The sequence below is a fragment of the Lactuca virosa genome, chromosome 8 (assembly GCF_052849685.1).
Source record: "Lactuca virosa cultivar CGN04683 chromosome 8, Lactuca_virosa_CGN04683_v6, whole genome shotgun sequence".
NCBI lineage: Eukaryota > Viridiplantae > Streptophyta > Magnoliopsida > Asterales > Asteraceae > Lactuca > Lactuca virosa.
Genome location: NC_136433.1, coordinates 159662044 through 159678922, shown reverse-complemented (window position 1 = coordinate 159678922; position 16879 = coordinate 159662044).

The following is a 16879-nucleotide window of genomic DNA, read 5'->3' as shown; positions in this document are numbered from 1 at the left end:
AGTTTGTACATCACCGGAGCTATGCTGAGTATAGCTTTCTCTACGCTTAGCTTAGCATGGAAATCCCCCGTTTTTCATGTGAAACTCTATGCTGAGCGTAGAACAGTGTGCTACGTCGAGCGTAGGTATGTGTTACGCTGAGAGTAGCGCCGAATAATTGAATTTTTGACTAGTTTGACTTTTGGTCGATTGTGTTGGGCTTTAGTCTTGGAAAGGGCAAAATGGTATTTTGCCCTAAGGACGATTAGCTATGAATCAAGACTCTTTGAGTGTTAGTTATTACCTTAATTGTTGATTAGGGTTTTATTGTGTATATGTTTAGTGTGAGGAGTTTCTGTATCTTCAGCTTAGGTATATGATTGTCTTGTCTGTAGATTGAGATGAGTCTTCTCACTATACTATGTAGGATTCTAATACTCTTTGTGATACTTGTTGAGAACACTCATCAAACATACAACATTTAATGTTTTTTCTTACCAGCTTTCCCTCCATAATAACAACGTTCTCGGTATAATACCGACTCCTTTACAAACACTGAATTATCCCACACCGACAAATATCACCCGACAAAACACCCATTGGAGTAAATAGTGATAGAATTGGAAGAAGAAAATAGCAAATCACTCCATTTAGCAATATCATTCCAAGTCGTAGCCTCCTGCTCAAACTCCATCAAACGATGCTCCATCCCTTCTAAATATGGAACAAATCAGAAATAAAACTGAAGGCACATCTATATTATTACTTTGACCTTCTAGGCTTATAGCTAAGCGATTCAAAGTATTTCTTCAAGCTTAAATGGTTACTTTTTATCAAGAAAAATGATTCCACCTTGTAGAAACTACCATCCTCCAAAATAATATAACCAGTAAAATGTCTAGTAATATCAACCGTAAACTCTTCCAAGTTATCCAATCCTAAATTCATTTGTGTTGTTGATGAGTTTGTTCAAAAGCATCAAGTAATCGCAACATCCCTACAAATTGTGAATTATTGGTACCGCTTCTCACCTCATGCCGACAATTCCAAGACCAATTGTTACTCCAACGACTTTTAAGCAAATCATCCCCGTCTCTTTCTTTCAACAAGAACAATCCAACAAACAATTATTTAGAGACAAATTACCAATCCAACATTCATTCCAAAACATTGTTAAAGCATCATCACCAACACAAGATTAGAATAGAAATTATATATTTTCCGTGTACGAAGATCTTCATGAACTAACAATTCTCAGCCACACCCCAATTTAATAAACCCCATCCTCCAAAGTACGAAGATCTTCATGAACTCCATGTAAAGACTTAATGACTTTAACCCAAAGTGATTTGTCTTCATTCACGAATCTCCATCTCCATTTCTAAAAAGTAACGGAAAATTGAAACATGTCAAACTCGCTATACCAATGTCTACTTTATCTTTAGATGCCAATACCAAATCCTATTTAACAATTTTTTCTTTCATATTTCCTCTTACAAAAAAAAATGTGATTAAGACTTTCGAGTTGTTAATGTGAAAGAATGAAAGAAGACTTTGTTTGAATTAATTCAGAAACTTGTATTCAATAACAATGAAGAATATATATATATATACAGAAGAGAAGCACAAACAGACTAACTAACTCATAATTTAAGAATGGCAAAAATACCCTTCTATCTAACTACCATCTAAAACTATTTATAACAACTTTTATAACTGTAAAAACTAACACCCCCCCTCAAGCTGGAGGGTAGGGAACTACATGCAGCTTGGAAATAGCTTCTCGATGCTGTGAAGATGGTAGATTCTTGGTAAAAACATCAACACATTGAGAGGAAGTTGGAACATGTGATAAAGAAATGAGTCCTTCTTGAAGTTTTTGTCTAACAAAATAACAATCGAGTTCGATGTGCTTAGTTCTTTCATGAAAAACAGGGTTTGTAGCAATGTATATGGCGGCCATATTATCACACTTCAGGGGTATTGGAGTTATATTAGGCACTTGAAACTCATGTAAAAGTCTAGACAACCATGCCAACTCAGCACATATTCTCCTCATTGAACGATATTCAGCTTCGGCTGAAGAAAGAGAAACTGTAACTTGCTTTTTAGCTTTCCAAGAGATTGGACTTCCCCCAAATAGAATGAAATAGCCACTTACTGATCTTCGTGTGATTGGGCATGCTGCCCAATCTGAATAACAATAAGCCTCAATGTTAAAATTAGAAAGTTTATTAAAAAATAAACCTTGATTAACAGTGCCTTTAATTTATTTCAATACATGTAAAGCAGCATCATAGTGTTGTTGACAAGGAGTTTTGTTAAACTGACTCAAGTGTTGTACAGTGAAGGCTATGTCTGGTCTAGTGTGAACTAGGAAGTTCAATTTGCCAATTAGTTGTCTATACAATGTAGTATCATCAAGGGGATTGTCCATAAGTGGTAAAAGCTTAAGATTGTGAGGCAATGGAGTAGAAACTGGAACAACATCTTCCATAGAATAGAGGGTAAGTAGTTCTTGAGCAAATTTATGCTGATGAACAACTAAACCATCAGCCACCTTGTCAAACTGAAGTCCAAGAAAGTAATTGACTTCCCCCAAGTCTTTAATGCGAAATTGACTATCAAGAGTCATTTTTAAAGAAGAAATTTCATCTTGATCATCACCTGTTAGTAAAATATTATCCACATATACTGGTAATATAACAATTGAAGTAGCAGTCTTCTTAATGAATAGAGAATAATCATTGAGAGAAGGAATATATCCTTTTTGATGCAAAAAATGGGACAATTTTGCATACCACTGCCTTGAAGCTTGTTTTAGACCATAGAGGGACTTTTTAAGTTTGCAAACAAGATGATCTGAAGTAGTAGAATAGCCTGGTGGTAATTTCATATAAATATCTTCGTGAAGATCACCATGAAGGAGTGCGTTATTAATGTCAAGTTGTTGAATTTTCCAATCTTTTTTAACAGCCAAAGAAACTAAACATCGAATAGTATTGAATTTGACTACCGGAGAGAAAGTTTCATGATAGTCAATGCCCTCTTTTTGAGTGAAACCTTTGGCTACTAACCGTGCTTTGTATCGATCAATAGACCCATCAGCCTTATATTTGAGTTTTTACACCCATCGACATGAGATTGGCTTTTTGCCCTTGGGTAAAGAAACAATATCCCAAGTATGATTTGTTTGTAAGGCTTCAAGTTCCTGTTTCATAGCAAGTTCCCAATGAGGATTCCCTTTAGCTTGATGATAAAAAGCAGGCTCAATTTCATGTTTAGAAACGTTGAAGGCAAAAGTAGAAATAGGATAATGAGCAGGATCTTGAGGATCAAGGTTGCACATGTTTGTAATAGTGTGACAACAAATGTGTGAAGAATCAACAACATTGTTGCATATGTAATCGCGTAAGTGTACAGGTGGATTATGAATTCTAGAAGATGTCCTTCTAGGAATAGGAGGAGGTTGAGGCCGAGAAGAAGAAATATTTTCAGTAGGAACAAAAATTAAAGGTGATGAAGATGTAATAGGTGTATCATTGGAGTTTGTAGGAAGAAAAGAATGTGGATTTTGTGACATAGTAGAAGATATGGCATGTAAGGGAAAGATGTTCTCAAAAAACTTAACATCTCTTGCAATGTGAATGGCTTTAGTAGTAAGATTGAGAACCTTAAAAGCTCTCTGTCCAATGGGATAACCAATTAAGACACAAAGATGAGCCCTTGACATAAACTTGTCATGGCCCACAGTAGAAGTAGTGATGAAGCACAAGCATCTGTATGCTTTTAGTTGTGTTAAATCTGGTTGTTTTTTATAAAGAAGTTCAAGGGAGTTTTGAACTTAAGAGAGGCTGAAGGCATCCGATTAATGAGATGGACAGCTGTCCGGACGCATTCAGACCAATAAGAAAAACCAAGACCAACTTGATACAATAAGGCTCGTGCAACTTCAAGTATATGCCGATGTTTTCGTTCAACTATCCCATTTTGTTGAGGGGTAAAAGGAGTAGATTTTTGATGTAGAATCCCATATTTGCTATAGAATTCTATGCCTTCATGACTACACCCAAGCTCATAAGCATTATCAGTACGAACAACTTTAATAGTTTTGTTAAACTGAGTTTGAACAAAAACAACGAATTGTTTGATAACTCCCATTGCATACCCTTTATGTGTAACCATATGCACCCAAGTATGTTTACTATAATCAGCAACAATAGTAACAAAAAATTTGAACCCATCATGAGATATGTAATTATATGGACCCCAAACATCCACATGAATGAGGTCAAAAACAGCTTGAGATTGACATAAGCTAGTTGTAAATGGCAATTTATGATGTTTTGCTTTGAAACAAATCATACATGAATCAACATCATCATCATGAGATTTACAACCAGGAATAGAAAGATGATTCAATTTGCTAATAGAAATGTGTCCCAATCGTTTGTGCCATAACAAAGTATTAGAAGGTTTTGTAACTACAGTTGCAGAATTACAAAAAAGATTGAATACATAAAAGTTGAAAGACAAGGAATTACAAATGGTTCTGTGATTAAAAACATAAAGATCATTGACTTTATTTCCAAAGAGACTAAGAGAGAGTTTATTCCTTGACGAAGGGTCCTGCAATAGGCAATGTTGATCAGTGAAAATGACAAAGGATTGGAGTTGCGAATTCAATTTTGAAATTGAAACAAGATTGTATTTGAAATTGGGAACATACAAGACTCCTTGAAGAATCAAGGAATCATGTAATTTGACATTTCCAGCAAAAGAAACACATGCATTAGTACCATTAGGTAAACCAATGAAATGACGATGAGGTAATTTGGATAAAGAAAGAAACAAGGTTTTATTAGAACACATGTGATCTGTTGCCCCTGTATCAACTATCCATGAATAAAATGGTTGTAAAAGAGATGATGATTTGTACACATTAGCAGCAAACTTCTTGAAAGAAAAAGTACCTTCAGATTCCATGGATCCATCCATAAGAGAAGTTTGAGCAGAAAAACTAGAAGATGATGGATTGATATTGTTGTTTTGAAGAAGAATCATCAATTGCTGATATTGTTCTTGTGAAATACCAGAATTGGAATCAACAACAACATTCTGAACAGTGGATTTTGGTTCTTCACGTTTGGATTTGGTGAATTTGAAATTTGCAGGGAATCCATGGAGACGATAACACTGCGATTTGGTATGACCAGATTTTTTACAATGATTGCAAACCAACGATTTCTTGGAAATAGAACTGTTTTCAACAGATGCATTCATGGCAATGATGTCGGTATTAATTGAAGCAGAAGTATTAATACCACGTTGTCGTTCCTCTTGAAGAATTAAGGAGTATGCACTGGATACAGTAGGAAGAGGCTTAGTCATGAGAATCTGACCACGTACGACTTTGTAAGAATCATCAAGGCCCATAAGAAGTTGAATGAGGCGTTGTTCTTCAAAAAATTTGTTAATCTTTTATGCAGCTTCACAAGAACATGGTGGAATTGCTTGAACAAGACGCAATTCTTCCCAAATTCGAGTTAATTTGGTGAAATAGGTGGTGAAATCGTCTGAACCTTGAGAAGTCGAATACAGCTGTTGCTGAATTTGGTAAATCAAGGCGCCATCTGGTTGTTCAAACCTTTGGTTCAATTGAAGCCAGATTTCACGAGCAGTAGTTAAGAATAACACGCTATCAGCAATGCTTTTGGATAGAGAATTCAGAATCCAACTTATTACCATAGAATTGGCTCGAAACCAGGGAGAATACGAAGAAGAGGTAATTGCTGGTTCAGAAATTGTTCCATCAACAAAACCTAATTTGTTCTTGGCAGCTAGCGATATGAGCATTGATCGTTTCCAAGAAGCAAAGCCAATTCCATTAAAAGGATTGGTAATGAGAATAGAACTCAGATTATCAGAAGGAGCAATGAAAAAAGGATTAGATGGATCGATAGCAGAAGATCCAGTAGAAGAAGTTGAATCAGCCATGGAGGATCAAAACCTAATCTGATACCATGTTAATGTGAAAGAATGAAAGAATACTTTGTTTGAATTGATTCAGAAACTTGTATTCAATAACAATGAAGAATATATATATATATATATATATATATATATATATATATATATATATATATATATATATATATATATATATATATATAAATAAGAGAAGGACAAACAGACTAAGTAACTCATAATATAAGAATGACGAAAATACCCTTCTATCTAACTACCATCTAAAACTGTTTATAACAATTTTTCTAACTGTAAAAACTAACACGGGTTGCATTTATTCATGTGTATACACATGAATTATCTTGGAAGCTCCTGCTTCTACTTAGTCGTCTTTGTTGTAATTTCATATATTGTAATATATTGTTTAATTTTCATAGATTGTAATATTTTGTTTTAATTTAATATCAAGTATGTTTTAATTTTACAAATATTACACATGCTTAAAAATAACAAATTAAATTATGAGACTTTATAAAATAATTTATAAAAATGATGGTAAATTAGTTAATTTTATAAAAGGTTTTTAAAAGTTGTTAATGATATAGTGCAATCAGACGAGAGAGATTTATAAAATAACAAAAAGTTTTTGAACCTTTTGTTTTATAAAATGGATGATTCAAAATGCTCTCTGCAATTGTTTATATATATCTTGGTTCAAATTCCATTTATTGATATGTATACGAATTAAATGCTGCTTGTGATGCCATAATCTTTTGCAAGTTGCTCCATGCAATAAATTCTTATTCAAAATTAATGAAACAAGATCTCAATCACGAACAACAATAGTAACTTAAATTAAATTGGTCCCGATGATATAGGAATATCAATGTGTTTAACATGCAATAACTAGTCTCGGTCAATCTCCTGGTATAATTGATACCAGAAATTAACATGAAAAATAAACTTTTGTTAAGCAATTAACAAATGCTCGATGTAATTGTTGGACTTGGTGTCTAACAATTTAAACTATTTAGATGTAAATCCATCGATCAGATATTATAAAACGAACAAATGAAAAAGAAATTAAAAAAAAAAACGATATGAGCAAATTGGCAAGTCGACAGCTGAGTTGCAAGCATTTCTCCGACGCTGTCGTTTTTTTAATATTATTTGGTTTACAAAAACTCCAACAAAGGGATGTGCCATGTCAACCTCTCTCTGCCACGTCATTTCGATGGCGACCTCCACGTGTAGCTGCTCATCTCCTTGGCAACTTCATGACAAAACTCGCCCTTCCACGTCGGCTTCATACAGGAGTATGTCGTCGTCGTATTAACTCCACTTGTTTCCTGACACGTGGCCTGGGGCCCACCTGTATTTCTTGCCTTCATATGTTTTAATTGATTTCGCAACTTACTAAAATTATTGTGTTAATAAAAATTTTAAAGGAAAAAATAGGACGAAGATTTTTTGTATTCCTCTTTCAGTTTTCTTTCACGGTTTCTAGAAATAAATGAAAGGAAAGTAAAAATGTATTATCTATATTATTATTTTTATACTTATTAAATATTTTATAAGTAAGGACAAACTTGTAGAACTATAAACTTTTTTTTTCGATTCAATTTGGAAAACGCAAAATAAATAAATAAATAAATAAATAAATAAATAAAACACGAATAAAATAAAAGAAAATGACTAAAAGTAGTTATTTTTTTATTTTATTTAGTATTTTTCTATTGGCTTTTTACAAAACAACCAAGAAAACCAAAAAAATGTCTAGAATTGGAGGTTGGTTGCCTTCAAAAATGTAGATTTATGCAGTTATGGGTGATTTTTTTTTTCAAACTTCGAACGTTCATAACTTTTTCATACGAATACCGTTTGAATTGATTTTTTTTCATTGTTTTATTTGTAACAAAGGCTTTCCATGGATATATTACACTTCAAATTTAGATGTCGGAAATTCATACTATTTTAGCTCCAAAATATGGTAGTCGGTAAAAAAAGAAACTCAACTTTGATCATTCATAAATTTTGCATACGAACTTCGTTTTCATTGTGTTTTTTGAAACAAGGTTTTCCACGGACATTATATTTCCAATTTGGATGCCGGAAAGTAGTACTTTTTTACAAGTCCGACCGCAAGATTTCTGAAGCCTTGTGCAAATGAACAAAACATAGACCCTAATACTTGAAAGATCTAAAACTTGAAGCAAAACATTGAAAAAAATTATTTTCCATTGCAAAATACATAGAGATAAATTTCATCAAAATAATACACAAAAAGTAAATTTGTTTCTAGTTGAAATTTTTCTTGCAATAAATTTCACAGCAACATCTTTATAAATACTTTTATCTAAAAAGATTGCTATCAACTTCTATAAACCTGTAAAAATCAAAAATAATAAATTTATTGGAAACAATATTGCTCTCATGTCCTCTATAAACCTATAAAAATAGCTCGTGTCCTCTATAAAACTGTAAAAATCAAAAAATTTATTGGAAATTATATATATATATATATATATATATATATATATATATATATATATATATATATATATATATATATATATATACGAACAAGAAAGAAAAAAAATACAAACTAGAAAAAGAAACTACCTTCAAAAATTCTGAAGCTTGTAAAAGAACTTCTGATTTGTAAAACCTAATTTTCAAAATACAAAAATCAGAAATTGCAAAACACTTTGATATTACTTTAGAAATATAAATAAAAAGTTGGAAATTAGAACACTTTAATATCAAGATATGCTTCTGATTTTCGAGAATATGAGGATATGCATCTCATATCTGCTTCTGATTTTCGAGGATATAAGGAATTCAATATATGCTTATCACTTAAGTGTTTCTGGTTTTAGGAATCAGGAAGAGAGGAATATATATGCTTCTGAAGTTATGATTAAGTGATTTTTCTTGGAGAAGAAGAAGTAAGATTGTGAGAAATCAAAAGCAAACTTTTGATTTGCTTCATCATCCATTTGATTTTAAAACAAAAATCTGTGGATGAGACTGTTGCTTGATAATTAATTGTAGATGATTAACATCACTAGCCATCATTATCATTAACTGTTGCCCGTGCGTGAACCGAAGTCCAAAAAAATAGAAATTGAAGTGTTTATTTTTTCTTGGAATTTTTTGATTTCCCACTCATGCTCAATGAAGAGTGTCAAGTGATGGGCAGCGTCAACTTCCTCCACAAGGCTACATTTGTTTAACCTAATTAGATTTGGGTTAAAAATGAACCTACTCTAAAACATTTGCTAATAAAATTTTGGGCTCTGTTCACTCGAACATCTTGAACACTCAATGGGCCGACACTTCTTTTTTAGTTTGAAATTAGGCTACAAAAATAAAAAACATTTTCGCTTTCGTATGTAAATTTCATAACAATCATCATACCATTTGGGTTCTCCCAATCACATGGGTGACTTAGAAAAACTTGGGAAAAAACGTTTTTGTAGGCCACCTAGATTTTTCAGGTGTTGACATGTGAAAATATAAAAAAAAAACATTTTCGTAGGTCATCCACATATTTTTGTAGATGGTGCCCTGCGAAAATTATGGCTAATTTGGTCATTTTCTGTTTTTTGTGGTAAACTTTGAAAAATAGCTATTATGGTCATTTGCTCATCGAATAATTATTTTATTTTTTCTTTTCCTTCATTCCTCTAAAAACAGTTAACAAAACAGTGTTATTGATATAAAATAGAGAACGAGCTTGAACATTGGTGGAATATTCATATGAACTTGTTGAACGGACCAAACCGGACTACATGTAATCCAAAAATAAGGTCTATAACCCGCTACTCTTATGTTTATTTGGTTGGTTTGGGTATTTCAACCTAAGAAGTTGTAACACCCAAATTCAGGTACAAGTTAATGTTATGCATGTTGAAGTTTAAATTCAAAATTTTGGGAAATTCTCTTTCCCGAGACGCAGTATGTGGTGTATTGCGGCGTGGTCGTGCCACATCACCACGACGCGTTGGTCATTTAACGGACATGGCACGACGACGCTTTGGGCACAAAACCCTAAGTTTTGGGTCTTGAGCCGTATTTAAAGGATGTGACAGCTAGGGTTTCCACAAACCTCAACCTCCATCACCTTCATAGATCATACTACAAACACTAGTCTTTCTCATGGCCTTGTTAGCTCATTTTGGCTTGTTTACACACTTTAAAGGATTTAATATGCACATTGGAAGCATGGAAGCAAGAAGCTTGTTAGAATCTGTTTGCTAGTCACTCTATAGACTTATGTAAGTCTTTAAGACTTAAATTTTGTGCTTACTATTCTTTTAGTATTGAGATTTATACTTTTTTTTTACAATTTCTTGAGTTTTGAGTGGAGCATTGAGACAAAGATTCCAACTTTACTGCTCTCTAAGGCCCCAAAAGTGTTTTATGTGGTATTTCTAGACTTTTATCTCCTTTTGGTGTCATGCATGGGGTTCTAATCTCATTTTCTTTATTTTCACCTATATTTGGTGAGAGACATGCATTGGAACTGCACGTTCATAAATATATGATTTTTATGAATTGTAAGGAATTGTTAAAGCCACGTGGATATTTTTAGGCTTTGACTTAAGGAATCAAGAGCTTAATGAAGAAGTTGTTCAGCTAGACGAACCACGACACGGTTAGGGATTGACCATGACACGGTGGTTATGGGTGTTGCGTTCATTTTTTTGGGATTAGACCATCTCATGATCCAAGGTTCACCACGGCGCAGTGGGCCGTTGACCATTGACTTCTAAACTAGTTTGACTTTGGTCAAATGTTAGTAAGAGTGAATTTTAGACCATTGATTAAGGGTAAAATGGTATTTTTTCCCAAGACAAGGATTAGAACGAAAATGACTCATTTATAAGGAGGAAATTTAAGTAGTATACCTTAATTACTAAATTAAGGTTACTTATTGTGACATCCCCTATTTTCTAGAACCGAAAAAAAACTTTTTCTTTATGCTTGAAAAACCATAACATCTTTGTTTACGGAAAATCTCAATATATATATATATATATATATATATATATATATATATATATATATATATATATATATATATATATATATATAAACTTTTTGGGTACATACTTTTGTTTCAACATAATAAAGCTCGAAGGATATCATAATAAATACACAACATAGTTACAACGTAAAAAAGTAACGGTCCTGAACACTATTGCATGTTTTCTCTTTAATCACTCAGCATCTTATTCAAGTCTCCAACAGTCTTAACACCGCTACCTATGATGCAAATAAATTGAGTGGTTTAAGTTGGAAAACCTGGTGAGATACACAAGGTTTTCAATCCCATAATGTTATTATGATATTAATCCATAATCTATAACATGCAAAACCAATTGTCATCCAACAATGCATCATAAATATAAGGCACTTTACCCTTAGTTACCCAACCCGTCGATCCTAACATATTGATCATAAAATAGTGATCTTATAAGATCTATCCTGATGGATCACAATAAGCAATGAGTTGACTATACTACTTCGGGGAATCCTTGGCAACATGTGTTAGTCAATAAAGGCAACCATGAGGGGGATAGAGTACACGAATGAACCTATGATCCTTTTTCACTAGATCAATATGATTCATTAACACCACAATATGGGTTTAGTCAGGGGTGGCCATTTATACTTCATTAAATGACTTAGACATACCTATTAGTAGTCTGATCACAAGTATTATCGAACAAAGTTCAACTCTCAGACGCTCCTTATCCGTCTATCTAAAAAGGAGGGGGGATACTAATATTGTAACACCTGGTTCCTGGTATGCATTTAACTCATTAATTTATTTATTTTGAAAGGGTAACTCGACGAGTTGGTGGCCCTAACTCGTCGAGTAGAGGGTAGATTATACGCGAGGTTTAAGCTATCAACTTGACGAGTCAAGAGCCCTCGACTCGGCGAGTAGATCGGCCAGAGTGAAACCTAATTTCGGGGTTTTGCACCCTATTTAAGCTCCTTAACCCCACCCCTTGGCCTCATTTCCAGCCTCCCTGTCCCAAACCCTAATCCACGAAAACCTAGAGCTTTATTTGAGAGTGTGAGCCATTTTGAGTGATCCTTGTGTACTTTTGAAGCTTGTGGAAGAAGAAGAAGATAGAGGGATCAAGAGGGAAATAGTAGATCCAGAAACTACACACCATTTGCTACACTTTCTGGTAATCAAGTTTCCATCTTGGCTATTAGTTCATTATATCTCTTTATGTCCATTTTTATGAGGTTTTTGGTCCAAGAATGATAGCTTTCGGAGAATGATCGACCCAAGTGGGTATTCTTCTAGATCTAGGACCTAGAGGGGCTGATATGACATAAAGGTGCAAACTTTATGCCATTGGAGCCCCCATGCAAGCCATAGAATGTCATATTGGCCTTTTTAGCCCCAAAAGGCCATGCATGTGGAAAAAGGTGGGAACTTTACGTGTCCAAGTAATGTTAGGGGTTTAGATCTGTGGTTATAAGCTTTATTTTGGTGTATGGATGGTTTAAGGACCAAGTTCTAGGTCCCAAGGAATTAGGGTTTGAGCTAAGCACTTTAAGGAGAGGTATTAATGGGTAAAGTTAGAAACTTTACCCTTAAAAGGACATTTTTAGCGTATATGTGAAGTATGAAGCTTGGATCTAAAGTGTAGGGGCTTAATCCATTCAGATAGCCCAAACAGAGAGGGGAACTCGGCGAGTACAGAAAGGGACTCGACGAGTTGAGTTGGGTTTTACCGATTCTATGCCAGGTAGAACTTGACGAGTCTGTGAAGGGACTCACCGAGTTAACTCGGTTGATCACGAGTCTGAGTAGTATAGGAACTCGTCGAGCTAGGAGGTAACTCAACGTGTTGAGTCCACCAGGATGTTGACTTCGACCAGGATGTTGACTTCGACCAGGGATAAAATGGTCATTTTACCCTAAGAAGGATTATCAGATATTGATTAAGTGTTATTGTGAAATTGATAGTCGGGGAGTCGTTGGAGCAGCCGTCAGAGATTCCTCACACGAGATTTCATAGCTAGCATAGGAGGTGAGTCCTTTTCCAGTAAGAACGTGTCTAAGGCAGCAAGGCCGACCCGTTTAGTTAGTAGTAGTTCCGGACTACGATCCGATGCCGAGCGGGGCCTGATGTAGGTTTATATGCTTTTCCGGATTTCGATCCGATGTCGGGGAGGTCCCAAGGAATGCTTGTATGCTTGATGTCTTTGTGATTCTTGCATGTGTTTGAACTTGTATGTTTCCGGACTTCGGTCCGATGCCGGGCGGTCTCGAGGAATGTTAGTATGTTACCGGATTACGGTCCGATTCCGGGCGGGGCCCGAGGAATGTTTAAATGTTAATGTTAAATGCTTAGGTTTATTTGTATTATTTTATTATGCTCACATGTATTCCGAGATGTGCTCGATGTCAGGCGGGGCCCAATGCCGAATAGGGTTCGATGTCGGGCGGGACCCGATGTCGGGAAACCCAATGCCGGTCGATGACCTGATGTAGCAGGGGCGGGGCCCAAGATATGTTTATGTGATATGTGTATGGTATGTGGTAGTTCGGGAGACTCACTAAGCTTCGTGCTTACAGTTTTCCGTTTTGGTTTCAGGTACTTCCGCTAGTAAGGGGAAGAGCTCGGGATGACTGCATGGCACACACCACAATTTTTTTTAGCCTGGGAGGATTTACTCTGATGTTTGACATATGATTTTGATACATTTACATACATTATGACATTTTTGAGATACATGGTTTATGGCTTTTATGTGATGGATGATATTTGTGGTTTTTGCAAAAGAAATAAAACGAAATTTTTGGACTATATTTTTGGGATGTTTCAAGTTGGTATCAGAGCCTTGGTTTGAGGGATTCGGGCACACTCTCGGGTGTGTCTGAACTCAAACTAAGGATTTGGTATGAAAATTTTCAAAAGAAAATCATATTCACAAAAAAAAAAAGAATTTCGAAAAGAGAAAAGAACTTTGAAAAGAGAAAAAAAAGGTGTGGTACATGCAATCAGCTGAGCTCAAGTAAGTACTCCCAAATTACCCATACAAGTTTATGTTATGACATGTTTATGAGAACTGCATGCTAGATTAGGACTAAGGATCCAGGAAGGATGCATTATGTGCCATTTATATATGTATCAGCTTTATGAGAACTGCATGCTAGATTAGGACTAAGGATCTAGGAAGGATGCCTTATGTGCCTGTTATATGTATCTCAACTTAATGAACCGCATGCTAGTACAAATTAGTCATTGATGGCCTAAATGAGATATGCTTGATTATGTTTACTCGATGCTCGAATGTTGCTTGCATTGTGCTTTTAGGAGTTCTAGTTATCTTTTACTAACTAGTAAATGAATATGTTAAGTTACATGTTGTGAGGACTAAATAATTTAAGAAGGTTAGGTCTAGCTCTATTGTGCAGCTCTTGTTTGAGTCCAACCGTTGTAGGGTAGGATCTCTCATTCGAAGAATTATCTAGTCTTAGTGAGATGTAATAGTATTCACGAGCTAGTTAGGGGAGATAGCAGGGACTTCTTATGCAGCTGATAGCGGAGAGTGGGTTGGTGATTACCCTAGGGCAAGCCTAGGATGAGCTTAGCATGAGATCAACACTAGTAGTAGAAGGGACTTGGTAGAGTCGAGGCAGTTCTTGAGAAAAGTATGGATAGATGTGGAAGGTAGTTTTTGGAAGAAAAAAATACCCAATTATCAACTAGTCGAGTCCTTGACCATGCTAGCACTTAAAGTTGCTCCATTCGAAACCCGTTTTGGTCGCAAGTATAGATCCTCTCTGCACTAGATTAAAGTAGGCAACACACAACTAGCTAGAGGTCCAATTTCCAGATAGCACCTTCGTTGGTCCAAAATTCATCCGAGAAACTACCGAGAAGAGAGTACAAATCCAGGAGCGACGTGAAGCTCCTAGGGTCAGGCAGAAAAGCTAACGCCTTCGATAAGAGAAAACCCTTGGAAATTATAGGTTGGTGACCTCGTCAGGTGAAGGTCTCATCCGGAAGGGCATAATACACTTCGGAAAGCGTGGAATACTAAATCCAAGGTACGTAAGATCATTTGAGATTCTTACTAGAGTTGATCCAGTAGCTTATAGACCCCGACTACCTCGGAAATCCAATAACATACACCCTACTTTCCACGTCTCTAACTTGAAAACTGGTCCTCCGGTGAGACTTTTGTTATCCCACTCGCTTTGATCGAGGTAAGCGAGAACCCTAACTTTGTGGATGAATCCATAGAAACCCTAGACAGCGTAGTCGTTAGGACTAATCGGATCCCTATTCTTATCTTTTCCCTTCGTTTATCTATAATTGCTTAAACTCTAATTTCGGGACGAAATTCCCTTTAACGGGGGGATGATGTGACAACCCGAAATTTCTATCTTGAAAAGCCATTCCATTGAATCAAAGTCAGACTTGTATCTGTTACCTTTTAGCCGTGCTAAGGGTTATTCTGTGAGTTTTTAAGCCTCGTACACTTAGGACTTGATGCTAGGATGTGTGAGTAACAAATCTATGGCTTTCTAATTGAGCCAAGAACATTCATCAACGGTGTTCACGGCCCCAACTAGAGTTTACGGCCGTAAACTCTTGGTGGCCGTGAACCGCTCATCATAAGTATAGATTTCTTTCATTAGTTCCTAATTTCTCACTTCTTTCATCAGGAACACTCAATCTCTCTCAAGTATAATCAAGGGAATCCATACTTTCTCTTCAAAAATGTAAGTAATTCATCCATTTTTAGTAGTTAATCTTCTTGATCATATGAAACCTATGAATCACATCCTTGAATTCATCACTTTTCCTTCAAGATCTTCAAATCTTTATCTTTTCACCAAGAACACACACTTGTTCTTGGAGCCGTAAACACCTTCAAGACTTCCATTTAGTAAGTATCCTTTCCATATTCTTATTATCCATTAAGAACTCTTGAATCCCCATGAATCAAACACCTTTTAAGCATCATATAAGCATCATCTTCAAGAGTTCACATCCGTAAACCCTTCATATGGTCGTGAACCCTTCAAGTGATCTTGTTAGGGCCGTAAACCCTCATTAGTTCATGCCTTGGCCGTAAACACTTAAGCATCTTTGGCCGTAAACACTTAAGCATCTTTGGTCATAAAAACTTAAGCATCTTTGGCCGTAAACTCTTCCTTTGACCGTAAACACACTTGGTGTGGCCGTGAACTCCCTTAAATCAATTATGTGTGATTGATACACTCCATTGTGAGTGATTCCTAGTCCCTAGGGGTGTTTCCAATACATGATTAGTTGTTATAAACTAATTGTATGCCTATATATGTGATTATATGTCTAATAGGATCAATTTGTGCTTCGGGACTCCTTTTGTGATCTCAAGCATCCTATATCTATCTTCCATTTGAGTCACTCACTACAGGTGAGTTCATACCCCTAACTTATCTTTTAAATGATTTTAAATGCTTTTATTAGGGGGGGGGGGGAATACAAGTAGAAAACCATATAGTTGTATAATCAATCACATGTGATTTATAACTATCAAAACAAGAAATTTCTTCTACTTCAAACTGTGTTATCAAACAAACTATTTCAAATCATTTTATAAATTGAAATCAAGTCATCAATAACCATTCAAATGGTTAAAACTCTTTTATATAATAAAACTCTTTATCGTTTTACAAAATTCTTTTAAACTTATATATTGTTAAAATCATGTCTACTTAGATATAGTTATATAAATAAGGTTGAAAGGGCTTAGGACTGATAACTCGCTTTATTTCCTGTTCCTTGTTTGGTTGTGGACTTAGGTTATCGGTTGTTTGTCCGAATGTTGTTTAAATCTTAATTATATATTATGTATATGTATGTAGATATAAAAATACTTAAAATCAGTTCAATACCCT